The sequence below is a fragment of the Mytilus californianus genome, unplaced genomic scaffold, assembly GCF_021869535.1.
Source record: "Mytilus californianus isolate M0D057914Y unplaced genomic scaffold, xbMytCali1.0.p SCAF_13, whole genome shotgun sequence".
Classification (NCBI taxonomy): Eukaryota; Metazoa; Mollusca; class Bivalvia; order Mytilida; family Mytilidae; genus Mytilus; species Mytilus californianus.
In genome coordinates, this window is record NW_026262615.1 from 20,988,732 (window position 1) to 21,005,050 (window position 16,319).

General features: G+C 32.3%; 2 long non-coding RNA genes across 2 annotated transcripts; both read right to left on the minus strand.

Annotated features, from left to right (window-relative positions):
- Positions 1 to 519: 519 nt before the first annotated feature.
- Positions 520 to 4,183, minus strand: LOC127723358 (uncharacterized). Its single transcript, XR_007992014.1, has 3 exons — positions 3,929 to 4,183; positions 2,651 to 2,947; positions 520 to 1,498 (listed from the first exon to the last, which is right to left on the minus strand). It is a non-coding gene; the product is annotated as an uncharacterized LOC127723358 (long non-coding RNA).
- Positions 4,184 to 4,982: 799 nt separating this feature from the next.
- LOC127723786 (uncharacterized) lies at positions 4,983 to 5,910 on the minus strand. Its single transcript, XR_007992251.1, has 2 exons — positions 5,617 to 5,910; positions 4,983 to 5,122 (listed from the first exon to the last, which is right to left on the minus strand). It is a non-coding gene; the product is annotated as an uncharacterized LOC127723786 (long non-coding RNA).
- Positions 5,911 to 16,319: the final 10,409 nt, after the last annotated feature.

The window sequence follows — 16,319 nt, forward strand, 5'->3', positions numbered from 1 at the left end:
CCATAAAACCAGTTATTAAAAAAAATAGAATTGTAACAACAGAATTTTTGAGTCGCGAGATGACGGGATTAGCAATCCTGAATCCAGTCGAACAAATGTGTTTCTGGTTCTATCAAAAAATATTAAAAAATGTAATAAAAATTATCTATTTATTAGCTCACCTTGCCCAAAAAGTGGAGTGTGAGCGTTCATTTGACTTCCATCGTCCCTTAACTTTACATGGATCTTCTTTGAAACTACTAAGCAAAAAAAAAATGCAATCAAACCGGCAAGCCCCTATTCCCGGTACTGCGCCTAAACACTTATACTGAAGTACCATGAGAGATTACTTTGAGACACGGTGTACCATATGACATTGTATGAGGAAACAAAAATGTACCAAGATACAAGTTTTGTCAAATTTGACGTTAGGAGCAGGAGCTTGTTCACACTTGACTATAATACATAGAGGTAACTATAAATGTCAAAAACGATCAGCAGGACATGATCTACAAATAAGTTAGCAGGGCCTTGAAATGGTTTGTCAATTTTTGTTTTTTTTTATTTTAAAGAAACTACAGCGAATAAATGGAACTGAACAACAATATTGATCAGCAAGACAAGATCTACATTTAATTCAACATGGCAGAAATTGTCAGTTTCCTATTGTTATGAGTTATTGCCCTTGAATGGTTATTTTTTAACCATTTTCTGTGATTTTTTTGGGTAAACGATCATAGATTGAGAAAAAGTATAAAAAGCAAAAGTTATCAGCTGGACACAAAACTACAAATCAGTAAACATGTCTGAAACCGATAGTCTACTCTATATAGAGTTAATACTCTTGGCGGATGATTTTACATGCTTTTGGCTTCTTTTTTTTTTTTTTTTTTTTCTTTTTTCTAAACTTTACCCTTGTTGCACTTCGGATTAATACTTAAAACATTCTAATTATTTCCCGGTTGAGAATAATGTTACTGCATGTCTATAAGATGTGATTACGTACTTTTGAATGTACCAAGAGGAGGTAACAGAAAATCTTAATATCACATGACATTATATTCCACACTTAGTGTTAACGCTCTTATTATTCAACCAATTAAATCAACGCTATCTACCTATGCCAAAAATGTGAAACAGGTGATTAAACAGGACCAGTCACTAATAATGACTTCTGATGTCCTTAATGAAAATGAATCCCTTTTTAGTATTTAATGACTCTTAAATATAAAATCTGTCTAACATTTCAAAGTTAAAAATTATTAATAAGTAACCTGCATGTACAAAGGTATTTCATCCCATCCCCATAATATAAAGTTTGTTCAATTGTTGTCAAAAGAACAGTTTATTTATGTTTGTAAACTTGGCTTTGCACAAGTGACACTGATTGTTTCCCTTTTGTAGTTCTTGTGCGTCTTGCTCACAAACTGTATGACCACAGGGATATAGGTAGACATCCACTGGTCTGTCTAGACAAATACTACAGATATTGCCTGATGAAGCTGGTGTTGGGGTTTCACTGAAAAAAAGGGATATTTAGATACAAAGAGCTAATAATTTTGAAAATAGATATATTTGATATGTTAAATAATGTTGATATGTTAACTAGACAATATTAAGTACAAAAAAGTATAAAGAAAATCGTTACGGTATTGCGAGTTAACAAGAAACGTGTTAAAATTGAGCTTATGATTCAAGGCAAACATTGCATTTTTTTTGAAACTGCATAAAACTGATCTTTACAGGTTTAAATCGAACGAAACCTGTTTACATAATTTATAATTTTTGTTTCTTTTCTCCTATTTTATAGTTTGTTCTTACGTGGTGCAGTTACACCATATTCTGTATGTGCCAAATCAAGCGCCTGTAATTCAGTGGTTGTCGTGTGTTACTGTATAACGTATTTGTTTTGCGCTTATCATTTTCTACAAAAATCAGGCCGTTAGTTTTCTCGTTTGAATCAAGTGAAGCCCCACCCACCCAGATCCCTTGCTTATAATTTATTTTCCAGTGGCTACGTCACTGAAATATTATCTTCCTTCAAATCAACTGTTATTAATCTCGCAGAAATGTTTGGTTAAAAAAAAAACACAAATAGGCCTACATAATAACAAAGTATGGCCGATTATTTTCAACGACTGTACCTTACTGACTGTATTTATACCTTACCGACTGTATTTATACCTTAATGACTGTATTTATTTATACTGACTGTATTTATACCTTACTGACTGTATTTATACCTTTCCGACTGTATTTCTTCTTACTGACTGTATTTATACCTTATCGACTGTATTTATACCTTACCGAATGTATTTATACCTTAATGACTGTACTTATTTATACCTTACTGACTGTATTTATACCTTAACTGTATTTATACGTTACCGACTGTATGTATACCTTACCGAATGTATTTATACCTTAATGACTGTATTTATTTATACCTTACTGACTGTATTTATACCTTACCGACTGTATTTATACCTTTCCGACTGTATTTCTTCTTACTGACTGTATTTATACCTTATCGACTGTATTTATACCTTACCGAATGTATTTATACCTTAATGACTGTACTTATTACTGACTGTATTTATTCCTTTCTGACTGTATTTATACCTTACATTCGCCTTCAAAGACCTTGAAACAGACTTATAATCACTCTTACCTGTTCATGTATTGCTTGTTTAGTTCGATACAAAGAGTTGCAACCCATGTAGTGCCCGCTTTACTCGTGAGTTGAAGAGCGTGAGATAAGGCGAACACAAATCCCTGAAAATCTGCTTCTTGAAATCGAGAGAAAGGGTGATCACCATGTTTGCCACAGTCCCAACGCCATACACAGACCTGTCCGTAATGCGCTGCCTTTCCTTGTATTGTTTTACTGCATTTCATGAAACCAGTCTGGGCAAGCTGTATCACAGAATTGTCTTCACCACAAACCCATTTGCACGGAATTCTTCCTCTTGAAATATAAAAAGAACAGTTTATAAGAAATTCTCTTTGAAGATGGTGGTTTAAGTTTTCCTTAAAGCTGTAATAAAAAAAAATGTCGAATAGTAACAGAGAACTCAACATGTACGCGAAAAATGATCTTGTATAACTAATCCTTCGGTAACATATAGTCATTTCTAAATGTTTCCCCACTTTAACTGTGGTAATGTTTGGATAGGATTAGGAGAAAGAATTTGTCACATTAAAATCGACTAAGAACATTCACCACACGCCGCATTCAAAAATAATATTCGGAAAGACGATCGAGAGGCACATTTGCTTTTTAGTTTATATACTTTTCAAACTTTTACAGGCTTAAATTTTATTGATTAATTTGGGGAAAAAATACAAACATATTTACATATTATGCAAATACAGGCAAAACAAATTCATATAGGCTCGGTATTATTAAGAAGCCCTAACCTCAGTTGCTCCTACCATACCATTAGACCAGCCAAATTTACCATGTCGTGCGAATGATTTAAAAGAAAATCCGTTAAAACCAGATTCCTAAATGATAAAGAAGAATAATGAGAGAGAGATAGAAAAGGAAAGAAAGAATATTGTGTGGGATATCAAGCCAAATTGAATAAATAAACGGACAAAAATAAATGTGAATTTCGTAAGTTTTCGAATCAATTATTGAACTTGTTTATTGTATATGAGGACAAGCCAAATTTGAATAAACTTTTCATTCTAATGAAATTTTTTTTTCTCTCTTCAAAATAACGCGAATGATGAAAATAACTCTTATGTACATTGTATGCGTCTGACGCGCTTTTTGTATTTTCCTTCAGGAACGCTCAAAGACAAACAATTGAAAGCCAAGGACTGTAACAATGTGTATATATATAAGTGTCGAAACAAGTGTAGAAATATTGACCAAAATAAAAGTTGCGTAAACAAAATTGTGTCTTCGAATCTTGTGATGCACACTTATATAAAGACTTACCCCTCACATCCTTTTACTGGACATCGAAGTTCATCAAGTACATGCCAGTTTTCCATTTTGATTTATTTCAAAGTGTGGATAACGTGTAAAGTATTTTTTATTTAGTATCAATCGCACACGGCAAAAATTTCCACGAGAAGAATGTTTTATTTCTATAGAAAACTATCCATAGTTAAGATATATATCATTTCTTAGTATAGCACATGATGAAAAACATAAGTATATTTTCGAAATCGACATTTCCAATTAATAAAACGAATAACTACCCAGCAGGCACAACAACGTTGATTCAACATTGAATAAACGTCAGATTTCAACGTTGAATCAATGTTGAAAAGTAGTGTTGGATTGAAAATTGATATGACGTTGAAAACATAACGTTGATTCAACGTCAGCTTTCAACGTTGAAAATAGGTTGAATTTTGGTCTAAATTTGGTCAGTGTATGTTGAAAAAAAGTCGATTGCTGGTTGAATTGTGGTTAGTGTATGTTGAAATCAGGTCGAATGTTGGTTGAACTGTAGTAAGTGTACGCTGAAATCAGGTCGAATGCTGGTTGAACTGTGGTCAGTGTATGTTGAAATCAGGTCGAAAGCTGGTTGAACTGTGGTCAATGTATGCTGAAAACATGTCGAATGTTGGTTGAACTGTGGTCAGTGTATGTTGAAATCAGGTCGAAAGCTGGTTGAACTGTGGTCAGTGTATGTTGAAAATAGGTACGATTTGGGTCCAGGTAGACTGTTTTAGGGTTAATTCAAGTTGAAACTAGAAATATGGTCAACGCTCATTTCTGAATCTGATGATTATTATTCAAGACTTGACAAGAAGAACAGGAACAATTTTAACCATGTTAACCTTACCAGGCATAGATAATCGGAAACTTTATTGTAATGTCAGTTGGCATATATTTTTGTAACTTTGTTTTTCTTTATAGACAGGATCTTGGTGTGCTTATAACTATTCTGTTTATACACAAAATATGTTTGTGACATAAAACAGTAATTATATAACAAGTTGCTCACATATGCATCTTACAATTTTAAACAAACACAAACTGAACAATTAATTTTATTTAAAAGTTTAGTCCTACTACTAGACACATTCCCAGATATAACAGGGGCATATTTTAGGTATCTTGCACAGTAGTTCCATATTGTGGTCTCTGTTGCACATTAGTCACTTGTAACTACAGCATCTGCAACAGAAAAAAAAACATATTGTGCTATCTTTATCATAACTTCGTAAATATCATTATGCAGCTCTAATAAAGAATACTACTGTTATATGTGAACAAACTAGATATCATTGAGATGGGAGCCATCTCTGTGGGCCCCGTTGTGAATAATGGTGTTGGTTAATATACATGTCAAGTATAAACTTTGAAATCATAAAGGTTCTCTAGATATAGAGAGGACACAATGTGTTACGGACGGATATAGAGAGGACACAATGTGTTACGGACAGACAGACGGACAGACAGGCGGGGACCTAATAATCTCTGTGCAATGCTATTGTTATTTCTTTAAATATCTATTGAGAGCGACCATGTGTTTTTTTTTAACTTGAGTTCAGACATGAGAAAATAAAAATATTTCTAAAAAAAAAACAAAGATTTTAGAGACAAAGTGACAAAATCTCACACAATTTGTAATATGGAAAAACAATGATATATATTATTTCAATACTCACTTCTTATTATTTCAAACTAGCCTGAATCACCGAAGACATGTTTATTCTTTATACCCGGTAATATGTAATTTCCGACACGGGTTTATTTGTAAGACATCTACAAAAAAAAATTTTAAGTGCAGCATTTCTAAATTGTCAACTCCCTCTTTAACTTGAAAATAAAAAGTTTCATATGTGTGAAACGCTTACAAAATTTTGACTTCCAAAACCTTTCATAAATTGTTTGAAAACCTTATGGTTCAATTATTTTTATTGTAGCATGACGTTAAATTTGACCTCCATAATCAAACAAGATTCTGGAATCAGTAGCGGATCCATAAATTTTCATAAGGGGGTCCACTGACTGCATAAGGGGGCCGCTCCAGTCATGTTTCATTAATTCCTTATATAATCAACCATTTTTTCCCTCAAAAGGGGTGCCCGGCACCGTCCCCAGCTCTGCCTCTGAGAATCAAGGGCTTTAATTATAACTTATTTAATCCTAAATTATAGTTTGAAGATCTTACAATACTCTAATGGGGTTTCAATTTTATTTATCTTGACCGTCACTTATCTTGAGAAACAATAATGCACCACAGGCAACAAGATCTTGACAGTCACTTATCTTGAGAAACAATAATGCATCACAAGCACCGAGATCTTGACAGTCACTCATCTTGAGAAACAATAATGCACCACAAGCACCGAGATCTTGACAGTCACTCATCTTGAGATACAAAAATGCACCACAAGCACCAAGATCTTGACAGTCACTCATCTTGCGAAACAATAATGCACCACAAGCACCGAGATCTTGACAGTCACTCCTCTTAAGATACAAGAATGTCCCTATATATACTTTTTTTTTAGTGTTTCGGCTGATATATAAAGCTTTGGATGGTCATCTTAAGATGCTTTACTTTAATATAATTCAAAATAAATATTATTCCCGTATAATTAACTATATTAATATATTTTTACATCTAAATTCTTCATCAGTAGATGGTTTCGGCATTGTTGCTAAACGCAAGAAGTAGTTCAACTTTGAACCTGTGTTTACATTTTTCTTCAAACTTCAATAAATTCCAGTCTTTTGTGTTACGTCTTATTTAAGTTTACGTTAACATGCATATGGATTAAGTTTTTTAGATATTGAAACTTAAGGAATATTTTCTATTTCCTTGATTTTTTTGCGCTGTAATACTTCAATACGGTCAACTGAAAGAACATCTATTTCGACGTTATCATATAAACCACTTTGAAATTAGTTAGATCATTGTGTATTAATTTGTTATGGTCACACATGTTTCTTATAGCTTAAAAGTTCTTCTAAATACTTGAACACTCCTTACATAAAAACGTAAATGATTTTTTTTTGTATTCATGACGATGTTTACTATTGCAAATTTCTTAAAAAAAGATGCCTTATAAATAATTTGAAAAATGTTCTAACCTTAATCGACAAACAAATGTAGCCACCATTACCACAATAACAAACAAGGAAACTAACAAGCCTATGATCAAACCTGAAAAAACAACAATGCGAATGTATCACTTCGACAGAGACATCTATGGCTTAAGGGAATTAAATTTGTGTTTCGTTTAATGTGGTTGCTTTTTCATTGACGGATACTTCATATCTTCGTTATTCATATTTTGCAATTACTGAGTTTTCTTTTCTTCTTTTCGTGTATATGGTGTCATTGTTATGTCATTGTGAGTTTTAAGAATATAACATATATTGCATTGATAAATTGCATAATGTCCATTCAGTTTAGTCATTTGTGTAACATTGCTGTTAATATGTTGATATAACAATTTAAAGAGCATAAGCGTTGCTGAAAAAAAGAATACCTGTATACTGGCTGCTGGAACTTTTTGAATTTCTGCTAGTTGTACTTTGGATTAAACTTATTTTGGAAGATTCTGTTACGTCTTTATTAGTCGCATCTAGGCTTTTTACAGTGGTGAATATCATATTATAAGTTATTTTTGTTATTGATATTAGCGATGGTGTTACTATAGATTTGCCAAAATGATGATAACTTAATGTAGGTGAAAAATCCGAGCTTCCTATGCTAGACTGTATTGCAAGGCTGCTATCTGTCCATATTTTCGTTGAATACGAATTTTCACGAGGGCTCGTCGATATATGCTGTAAAGCCATAGTGCTAGATTCTAGCGCTCCTTCGATGGTTGTTGCAAAAGACATTGTCAAGCTTTGTTCTTCTAAAAATAGAACGAAGTGTGTTTGTATTATATAAGCTTAACGATTTGTTTATAGATATGAATGCTCATCTTGGGATATGAAAGAGAGAAAGAGAAAGACAGAGAGAAAGAGAGAGAGAGAGAGAGAGAGAGAGAGAGAGAGAGAGAGAGAGAGAGAGAGAAAACTTAACAGTACAAAAAATTGAATTAATATCCTATATATAACTTTTTTATCGTTGTAAAAAGTTTGCACATAATATGATATTACCAGGTTTGACTTGATCAGATTTATGTCCAGATACGCAAGCAAAACCATTTAGCTGTTGTTTACAGTCGTCAGTATATTTTATGTCCTGTTCATCAACTGTCGTACGATCTGTACATCTAATATACGAACAGTTAAACACAACTGTCGAATTAGTTAAGATCTCTAAAAAAGAAAAAAAAAACGTTTATTCACACCTTATAATATCGTTCATATTTTTGCACTTTTCCTGATGACACTAGATGACACCTTTACTAGCAAAGGCCACAGACAACATTTGAATCTTAAAAGGCATAACTTCTGAAGATTTAGAATGTATTTCTTGTCAACTTATATTTTGCGAACAAGCTATAAAGGAATTCCATTTTTTTTATTTTTTTTCTGAAACAATAGTTATTGTTGTGAACTCAGATGCACTTTAACTATAATTATTTAATGTTCGAAGAATTGGGGAAAAAGGTGTAGTAAAGACGTCTCAAGCGTCAAGACGAAGAAGTAGTTACGTGTAAAGGTAGAAAGGGTCAACTGGAGTAAAGGCATAACAGTACTTGATTTCATACATATTTCGGTGCGAATTCATAATTTTGATTACTGCATTAGGAATGACTTGTGGTTTAATATTCTCTGAGCAACGGGAATAATTCCAGATTTCTTAAAACATGTTTGATAGAACTAAAATGGTTCTCAGATATCGTGTTCATTTTAAATATTTATTGCAGCACTTTTTGAAAATTTCGTAAACTCTCAATTAAAGATTCGCTACAGTTTCTTATACTGAACAACAGTAATCCGAATGTGGAAGGAGATATCTAAAAATATTGTAAAAATAAAAGTTTCGCATTATGATTCCAGTAAATTTTCATTATATCTTTCAAGGTGACTCCATTACATAATGTAGTATGTTGGCCATTGATATATATATATATATCGATTTGTTCATTGCACTCTGAACCTATACCATTGTCTTTGTTTTTGACACATTAACTCATATTTGGTTTCACGCACCAATTACAAATACAGTATCGAATGCCTGCCTTTTATACTTTTCGGTTTTTTCGAATCACAGAAATAGTGATATCATCAGCAAAAGAATCAGTGTTATGATTAGGATTATAAAAAGGAAAATTATTCATACATATTAAGAATAATATGACCTAAAACTGACTCTTGCGGTACACCGGTTTATAATTTTGACACATCTGAAAAGTATTTCAAATGGAAACGACCTGATATCGGCCAAATACGAAGAAACCCGATGTAGTGAATTATAGGAACATTTTAAGTTTTGCATTTTTTTTCAAGAACAGTTTATGATATATATAAATTAGAAGTTTAAAAGCTTACACGGATCACGAAATACAGTCTGAACTAAATCGCTGTTATCGATGGCTTTTGTCATTTATCTATGAACATGTCATTTCACTTTGACAGGAATGGGTTTTTACATAGCCTAAATTCATGACATATAACAGATTACAATTGTTTAGAAAGTTCCTCATAAGAGTTACACATAATCCTAAGAGTTTAGATGTAAATAGTATAATTGTCATAGGTCTTTAACTGATCACATTTCAGTCTATGCAAAATTGCCTACAAACCGTCAAACAATGCACCACATCAGAACACGACAAAAAGTGTACCGTCATTATCCATCCTTCCTGATTCTATACCAAACTCTCTCTCTCTCTCTCGACAATCCGGATATCACAATTAAGGCAAGCGGCTTATCCGTTTTCTGAAGGAGAAAACATAATTAAAACAGCTACAGATGTCGTTCAGAAAACGTTTCAGACAGTATAAGTGTTACACCCACAACTTGATTGTTGTCTAGGTTGAAGGAGAGAACTGTTATCGTCAAAAGAAATAATTCTAAAGATAAAGAAATGTCTATATAAGAGTTCCAGAATTGAACACTTGATAGAAATTAATGTGAGCGCGATTTTACGAAATCTACCAGGCGGTCGCGCTCCGCGATTTGACGCTTCAGATCGTAAAAAATCACGGAATAATAAGCACCAGTTTTTCACCAGAACAATAGTCACATGAGTCCGCACTCAATGAAGAAAGCCCGGCTCACTTTTAAAATGATCATTCTTATTCTTATATTTAAATAAAGCTGGCTTGGTAATAAGGAAACTGTCAATCACAAATTAAACATTTTACATTATTTGTCTATCATTGCAGTTAGTGAAGAACATTCAGCAAGACGGGATGAAACTTCCGTATCAGGTTATACTTGATTTGGTTACACTAGGAGGGACATGCATCGAAACCAAACAAAAGTTTCTGGTGCATTATGGATCTAGATTAAAAAGTTTATTTTGAAATGTTTCAATGTTACAGCAATAGACTTGTGATTCAAAAGAATTCTTGGAATCAAACAATGAACATATTTTGTGATAACGAATTTATTATCGTTATAAAAATAAAAAGATGTGGTAAGATTGATAAGTTTCCATGTGAGACCAAATATCGTAGAAATTAGCAATTACAGATCACCGTAGGACCTTCAATAATGAGTAAGATCCATATCGCATAGTAAGCTATAACAGGCTCCGCCATGACAAATGTTAATCAATTCAAACAGTAAAACTAACGACTTGAGTAATGTTAAGAAATAAACAAAAGACAGATAAATATGATATACAGCAACAAAGGACAACCACGGAAATATCTTTTTTGTCACTAACCTCCTGATTAGTTATCTCGTCAACGCGATTCTAAGAGTTTCTTTGCCAACCCACACTAACATTAATGAATTAAAAATGTAATTACATATTAATGGTTGACAAATTGGCGCCTTACCAGAAATTAAGCCAAACAGATAAAATACCGAACATAGTTGTAATGGATAAAATTATTGATCAGCACGGACTTGAATCTGTTGATTTTTAAAACTTCAAAGTGATAACACCACAATCAAATGTGGAATACTACAACTTTACAAGGTAAATTGGGGATACAGTAAAACTACCAAACCATTCAGTTATCACCTGTGTATTTGAAATCACGATTTATAGACTTGTAGACAAGGTAGAAACATGTTAGCAATCAAATCCCCCCTCCCGACACAGACTAGACTGAATCACGTTGGATTGCATGTCATGTGATGTACGACAAGCAACATGTTTAATAAATACTAGTATTATTGAAAGTTGGAAAACTAAAGAAAGTAGTTACAAAATATATGACCATTTATGTAGTTTAATTATCACAGATATTGATAAAGACAAATCCGAAAAAACGTTTCATTGGTTCAAAAAGACGCTGTTAACATAATACACTCTACTTGAATGATATGCTTTTATACCTATGGAATGTCGTGTGCAAATGCAAGAAAGAGTTAATTAAGTGTACGGAAACTCGACACAAAAAAAATATTATACTGTGCTCTTAAAAGTTGAAGGATCATGAGTTATTTTGAAAGTCATGACATTTTAGCCGACTTGCTAAATGAATTCAGACGGAATTGCTCGTAAAAAAGATCAAACATCAATCTCAACCTAAAGAGTGTAGTCCGAAATAAAGAGAACTTATACATCGGTTTATTGACTTGAAAATAGAGTTTGATTTGTATATGCAGAGAGATGATGTTGTTCAAGTTGCTGAGAGATGACAATAATGGTAAAGTATTTAACTATATTAGGAGAAAAACATGTATCAGTGTTCTGAATCGTGTATGACACTGAACAGAAAATGAAAAGAGTCTGTTGCAAAATTGGGGACAATGTATAGACTACCATGTGTTCGATTTTTGTTAACGTTTTATTATTAGAGTTAACATATATGAATCTAGGAATTGGAATAACAGACAAACATCTTGCCATATTACTTTACGCTGACAATATTTCATTATTTGGGAAAAGTAAGAAGGACATAAAGCACATGCAAGATAAACTTCAGGACTGGTGTAAACGCTGGATAATTTTAATAAACAAAGCAAAATAGAAATGGGTTCACTTTAAAAAAAACTAGAACTAAACCAACCGACATTGAATTCAGATTTGATCAACATAGAATTGAAATGTGAACAAAATGTGAACAAAAAATAATATATATATATATATATAAAGAAGTGGATTTCATGAACAATGGATATTTTTCAACATACAATGAAAAGTTATCAACCATTGGAAAACATGATATCTAACATTCATCAGTTTAAGTAGTTTGGAGTTAAATCGTACGAAAACAAAAAAAACTGTTTTATTCCTGAGTTGTGCCTATGTTCGATTATGTATCTTCAGTTTATGAATGTCTTTCTAGGCTTTGGAGAATATAAAAAAAAATAGGGATATATGCTATTTACTAGGAACTAACTGCTTCGTATTTCTGTAAGTTATCAACAGCAATATCGGGTGGATTCCTCGTCAATAGCGACAAAACATTGACATGGTTCGTCCTTCGAATAAATTTATTGTGTTCGACGATGACTAAACTGGATTTAAACTATTGCTGTGCGCAATGCTAGATAACTGGTTCTATGATTTTCAAAAAACTTTTTTTCTTCAGAAACTTTATGTATCCGAACATTTTGTCACTAGGAACTCATCAGTATGTTGTATTTTAGTTAGGAATCATACGCTAAACTGAACCTCAACAAATCAATGCAATCATGCTTAGTACAATTAAGATGTGGGATTCTGCCGCTAAGATTAGAGACCGGAAAGTTTGGTGAACAATAACATGAACTACTTTGAAGATTCTGTAACGGTAACCGTATTGAACACGAACCGTACTTTATTAAAGATTGCTTGTTTTACACTGAACTCAAAGGGAAACACTTTGAAGAAATTAAATTAAATATCGTTTTTTTTGCATATCAACACTAATGAAAAACTGTGTATTATGTTTTAATAAATTTTCCTTGAAAAACTGCGAAATATTTGGTGGACGCCATAAGGAAACAACATTATCTGGTATTTGAACATAACTTTAATTTTTTATTATATATCTTATATCTTCGTTATACAGTTTGGTTATACATATTACTAATTGACCTATTGTTTATAACCAATCAGTGACATGGATCATCAATTAACTTAACTGTTCGTATGCTTCCTGTTTTTGTTGGTCACAGTTCAGTATCATTGCCTTTTATTTGTCTTCTGTAAATTGTCATTTGACGTTTTACGTTTATATCAACCGCATTAAACATGGTTTGTCCAGTACTATCAACAATTTCTTTATTATGAAAGACTTAGTCATATTTCCAATTATCTTATTTGGTCTGTAAATGTGTTTCAAGGAGAAGTATATTGTAATTTTCCCTATTTTCTATACAATTTCCATTAGCATACTGCTTCCAAGCATGTAAGAAAATTTAAATCTTTTTTACCTCAATTTGAGACCTGGTGCTTCTGAACATCTTTTACAATTCCAATGATATGATGCTCCTGAACATCTTTTAAAATCCCAATTATATGACATTTAAGCATGGGTTTTATTTACTAAGCCGAGTATATTAGACCATTGATATAAAAATAGAAAGCATAATTCTCAGATTTAAAAAAAGTTCTTTATTAGGACAACAATAAGTCAACTAGAACAAAACTCGTACAGGTATTTCGAAATATTGATTTCGCCCTCCAACTAATTATTTTGAGTACAGCTGATGATTCTTCTTTAGACAAAATGCGCGTTCAGCTTAACAAATTATAAGCCTGGTTTCTTTGATAAGTTTTTATTTTAATTTTCCTACATTTCCTTTCATTGATGTGAAATATTTATTTTTAATGGTTTGATTAAACTATAAATTCTTTTAAAATGTTACTGTTCGAATGAAAAAAAAAACAACCAATTATTCAAGTCACAAGAAAATATTCGAAAATGATAAGTTATGATGATGATAATCAGAAGAAGAATTCAGTCTATTATTTTTGTTTTTGGAGGGAGGGCATTGTTTGGCAATATCGAAATATTAAGAATATGATGACAGTATTTTTATCTTTTAACGACGATTCCTGACATTTCACGTGAACTATTCCCTTTAAAATGCTTATAGACTTTCAAATTTATAATGACATGAATGAATGCAATTTTATTCACAGAAATAGATGTCAACTAGATTTAAGGAAATCAATATTTCTTTATGATAATATTAGAAAATTCATACGTAACATTGACAAATATTTACCTGAATTATTAACATTGTGTAATGAAATGGGATGATTTGTCTCATTGGGGATAAACTCTTTTCTACTTTTTCACATTTTTCATTGCTTTGTTTGTTTAAGTTTTAACAAAAGAAACTTACCCGTTTCATTGTACAGCCATAAATACGCATATTCACCGTTGTCTGTTGTTGTACAAGCAGCGTCAGATGCATGAGTAATATGTGTATCTTTCTTTATACAAGAACAGTGATTTTCCTAGATAAACAAACACAAATTACTTATGTTTTCAAGTCCTTCATTATCAAAGTAATAACTAAATTTACTTTCAATGTTTTTCTTATTTCAAGTTTAAAAAAAGCTATGTCTGTTATTTCCATGAACTTTTCATAGCATATTTCATACCAAACGTAATAATGTGTACATCGATATTATTTTAGACAATGTCGTAATATTTCTTCCGTTTCGAACCCTTACAGAGGGCAATTGTCGGACCCACAATCCCGTCCTTCATTCCACGATTGTGACATCGCCTAATGCAATTATAACAGTGTATAACCAATTGTTCACCTCCTATTACCAAGAATTCTGCTTATCCTTCAGAAACAACTGAAAGTACTACCTGTTTTGGGGGTTCTGTAACTCTGTTTTAGATTCTTAGTAACTGCATTGTGTTTGTACACTGTTTTTTGTCATGTTTGTCTTTTTTTTTTGTCCATTTATTGTTTTCTCACTCTTTTATCGTTTCCAGGTTGTGCAATTAATAACTTTTTAGTTGAAAATATGTTTAAGTACGATGTAAAACAAAGATCATGCTATAACGAAAGACTACTATCTTTCATTATTCAAAACTCATCATTCGGGAGAAACTGACAAGGTCATTGCAAAGAGAAAAAGACAACAAACAGCCAAACAAGTTCTCAAAACACTACATAGAAAACAAAAGTTTGAGAAACACAAAAGGCAGGCGGATATCAGGTATTCCGGAAGTGTAGGCAGATCCTCCTCTGCTAGTGGCACCGGTTAGTTACTCACGGTGGATACAAATTCGGTGATGATAAAAATATTAACGTTATGGTATGGGGCACAAGTGTTTTACCTGATAATTACTAGACATTATGGTTTACTGATGAAACCAAGTCTCTGATAAACATAATTGATACTTGATTTTATATCAAAAAACAATATTTACACTGAAAGTAAAATATTTTACTTAAAATTTCTATGTTGCGTTGAAAATGATTCACAAAATTATTTGCAGTTAATTTTGGTATTCATTTTCAGTATTCATAAAAAAATATACAACAGATCACCAAGTCACTAAACGACCAATAAATAAGCACGGAATGGAGGTTTTTTCCTATATACAGATAATCCCAGACGTGTCGCTTGTGTGAGTCACTTGTTTTAGAATTTCAAATATATCAATGGCGTGCGATAACAAGAAGGTCATCTAACAGTGGGAAGAAATATATTGGTCAACGAGTCATAAATGTTCCTCTCCGGTAATAAAATGTCCGTAAAAATTGTTTACTGATCTTTTCATCTTATATAATGAATGGTCACGTGTTGTTACGGTCTTCATAAGATGTCCAAGATTGTATGTCTGATAGCTGGAAAATATATTTATGGGTGGTGATTTTCCTATGAAATAAATGAAGGGGTAGGGATTTTTAAAAATCAATATATGATAGATACGTTTTTTACCCAATTTTCTATGTTGACAACCGCCTTGTAACTAAATAAGAATATTCGCAATTCAAAAGTGTTGTCTCAAATGTCCTTCATAGTACTTACCTTGTAGGCAAAATGTGTCGAGTCACATGAATGATAACATTTCAAAAGAGAATCAGCCCCCTTTCGGTTTTCAAATCTTCCATAGCAACCTAATAATATACAAATATCACGTTATCAAAAAAATTAAAAGTAAGAATATATGGTTTCATTGTTAATGAGGAAGCCTCTGCGTGAGACCAGATCAACTATAGGTCACAATGCGGCAAATACCATACCACATAGTAACCTATGAATGGCCCCAATATGACAAAAGTAAAACAATTCAAACGGCCAGATTTATGTACAAAAAAAATAAAAGAAAAACAAATATGATACACAGCAACAAACCACAACCACTAAAT